This window comes from Limulus polyphemus, unplaced genomic scaffold (assembly GCF_000517525.1).
Source record: "Limulus polyphemus unplaced genomic scaffold, Limulus_polyphemus-2.1.2 Scaffold1403, whole genome shotgun sequence".
NCBI lineage: Eukaryota > Metazoa > Arthropoda > Merostomata > Xiphosura > Limulidae > Limulus > Limulus polyphemus.
Genome location: NW_013667013.1, coordinates 251,671 through 255,799, shown reverse-complemented (window position 1 = coordinate 255,799; position 4,129 = coordinate 251,671).

Below are 4,129 nucleotides of genomic sequence, written 5' to 3'. Positions count from 1 at the left end.
TTGGGTTATTTGGGATGGCTTTGAATTTCTTTTTCTACTTGTACCTGATGATGACAAAACCTTGTCGAAACGTTGTACATTTGCTGTTATGTTAAACTTATATTAAAGTTTTTCTTCATTACCCATTCAAGCCGTCTCCAGCCATTATTAGTCTCAAAGTGGGTTCCTCGCCATCGAATTTGAATTCATCACAGCATATTGAGTAGTTTTATGTTGTTTTTCCTGTTACAACACTGGGGAAAGTCATTCATTTTATGTGTAAAATGCATAGGAAACCACAGCTATAATTAGTGGATTAATTAGAATATAGATATATCTTTACATGTTTTTCTATGATTAGGGGCCCTATAACAAATAAAATCATGAGCCAAGAAATTTGTTGCATAAATATTTTAAAAAGATGTGTTTCAGAAATAGATGGTTGTGTATTAGTAGTTCTTCTTGAACTAATTATTATCATTATTTTACTTTTAGCACAAATTCAGCTAAAAGTATATTCCTAATGCAGTTTTCTCCTTTGAAAAAGCGAAGCTACTGATGAGATTGACTAAAATCCGGCTAGAACTCGTCAAATAGAGATGTTAAAAAAAAAACTGCCTTTTTTTCTGTCATGCCCATTCCCATTACTTTAACATTTTATCCAAACAAGTTTCTTTTTACGGTAAATACTGTTGATAAAATATTATTTACAATGTCGGTAAACATCAACATCATTATCATCTTAATGGCAGGCAACAGCAAGAACAACTCGACGCCACGTATCCTTGGCTTGATGGAGATTTCTCTTCACCGAGTTTATATCTAAACATGTCTTCGTGAGAACAATGTTCTCATTTCGAGTCTTCTTGTCTTCATGAGCACAACGTGTCTTACCTTCTTCGTCTTCATTTGAGCAAGGACATCTTGCATACAGTCTGAAGTTGCTAAAGAACCGGCTCTTTAGTACTTCGTATAGGATTGGTTGGTTTGTTTTGAATTTTGCGCAAAGCTACACGAGGGCTATCTGTGCTAGCCGTCCCTAATTTAGCAGTGTAAGACTAGAGGGAAGGCAGCTAGTCATCACCACACGCCGCCAACTCTTGGGCTACTCTTTTACCAACGAATAGTGGGATTGACCGTCACCTTATAACGCCCCCACGGCTAAAAGGGCGAGCTTGTTTGGTGTGACGGGGATTCGAACCCGAGACCCTCAGATTGCGAGTCGAGCGCCCTAACCACCTGGTCATGCCGGGCCATTTCGTATATGAAACTGTAACACCATATCTTGATACTTTTGAAGGTTCTGACAGTCTTCAGTGCCCCTTAGCATTTTCATGTTGCAATAAGTAACTGCACGTTTGAGGAGACTTTAGCTGAGCTATTTTCATGTTGGTACTTCCCATCTCTAATACTGTTAGCTGTGATAACATTTTTCTGAGCTCGTTAGATTTCTTATTAATATGATTTTCTTTTAGAATGATATATATATTATATTTTAACGAGTTTATTTTGGTATTTGTAGTCTACACAAACTTTTTTTTGGTTTTCGTGATCCTTAGGTTCTATTCAATTTAATTAAAAATATTTTGAGAATAAAAGTTTTGCTGGTTGACTGTTACAAACACACACAACACACAAATTAAAAAAAAACATTTTGTGCAATCTGAAATCATTTGAAAAGTTTACAAAGATATTTTATTTATCATCTTTGAATGTATACATTCAAGCCTTTATATTTTCAGCGGATATTTGATTTTTTACGTATTCTCATTACTAAACTACAATGTACTTAGTTATTTTCTTCCAGTAAAAACATCCCCTGGGGGGTCAGTAGTAAGTTTATGGAGTTACAACGCTAAAATCCGAGGTTCGATTCCCCGTGGTGGATACAGAAGATAGCCAAATGCGGCTTTGTTATAAAGCAAACAAACAAATCTTCCGATAAATCTATAGCATTTTGACGTCATTGGCATCAATTGATAACATCTATACTTAGTCTAATTTCGTTAAATCTATCATTGTATTCATGAAACTTTGAAGTTTTGTATCATTTGTATCGAATATAAAACTTAATTGAGATGTATCTAACTGTACGTGCGTATTTAGCTTCTCGTTTTCAAGATCGAAAAAAAGCAATTTATTCCATTACACGTCATGTGGTAAAATGAACATCTAAAAAACCTATTTTGTTTTAATAAATTGTGAATGCATAAAAGTAATTATATTCCCTTAAGTATCAATAGGCAATAAGAATAGTGCATGTCATATATTATCAGCAGTTTATATGTGTGTGGATGACTTCAGTTTGATATAATCATGTTCACTGAGATACAGGAAAGAAAGAATTTAATGCTAGGTCAGGTGAAAATAATAAATATTTGGTCAAATTTTTGTTGTTGTTATGACTTTTAAAGCTACTAAATTTTTCAACTATTCGTTTTTGTATGCTAATTTTTCTCCTGACTATTTTCCATGAATGCTATTTTCATCGTTACCGATACCAACTAGGAAATGCTTTTCAATCATTCTCGCATATAACAACACAAATAACGTAACACTTTGCAGTTATATTTTACTGGACTGTGCCCTTAGCAACAGAGAAAAAAAATCAATTTTTTTTCAATAGGCATGTGTGTGTGTGTGTGAGGGGGGGTTTTAATCACAAGAATTTTGATTATAAAAGGGGATTACATAAAATACCATTTCAAAATCAAATCACACGAGAAAGAATCTATTCACCCCGCTCCCAGGGATTTTCCTGATGGTCAAGTAAAACCGTGAGTTGAGTAATATTTTAACCGACAAATGATTTAGTAATTTGTGAAAAGCAACGTTGAGATGATGTTTACTAAAAACTTAACTGCGTTTTAATTTCGTGGTACTCAATCTATTAAGATGAATTAATGTTCTATAAAAGTAGCATCTCAATTGCAATCATTTCTTAACTTTAAACAACGATTTATTGACATTAATTTAAGTTATAAGAACAATAGTATTACTCGTATAACTGGAGCTACACGGAATGTCTGAAGTTATCTGATGTTAAATTTTATTTTACAATTAGTTTAGCCACAACATTTACTTATAACTATTTTCTGTTTGGTAAAAATTATCTGAAAATGGAAAAGAAACAACTTTTATCTCTATTTACTAACGAAAAGTTCGTTGTTAAAAAAATCTAACTGACACTGCATACTTTAGCTTCATGTTCTTCTGCTAGCGCTGCATAGCTTAATCTCTCATTCTTTGAAGGTGAAGAATGACTAGGATGAATTATATTTTTTTTTTGGTTCTAATTTTCCAAGGCTAATTTGGCAATTCTCCCAAACATGGTATGTTGAAAATGCTTGTGTAACACAACTTTTAGAATTAATATCAGCTATCAGGAGTCTAAATTGTATTATATATTGCGAATAATGTTTTTATTGGTTTCCTTTCCAATTCATTCTATAAATTAAAATGCTGCTCCTCGAAGCAACCTTGTGGCAGTTTATAAGTACTTGTGCAAATATCACTTACTAGTTTTGTCCTTGTAGCTTCACTTCTGCATTAGCCCGATTTTCACGAAAGCGCCCATATTGAAAGAAAATGTAAAAGGAAATATTATAAACTTGACTCCTTGTGATACCTTAGAGAAAATATCAAACTTTTCTCCCTGTGACACCTCAGGAAAGATTTTGGTCTTGACTCAATATAATACCCTATAAAACACTTCAACTTGTATTTAAGTGACAATTCAGAAAAAAAAAATCGGATTTGACTTCATATTACACCTCAGGAAAGCATTCTGAAAGGGCTCCATGTGATACCTGAAGAAAAATTTCAGACTTGAGTCCATCATGTAACATCTGAAAAACAATTTCAAACTTTACGCCATGTGACACTACAGCAAAATATCAGACTTGATTCCATATTACACCTCAGGAAAACATTCTGACTCGACTCCATGTTACACATGAAGAAAAATTTCAGACTTGAGTCCATCATGTAACATCTGAAAAACAATTTCAAACCTTACGTCATGTGACACTACAGCAAAATATCAGACTTGATTCCATATTACAACTCAGGAAAACATTCTGACTCGACTCCATGTGACACATGAAGAAAAATTTCAGACTTGAGTCCATCATGTAACATCTGAAAAACA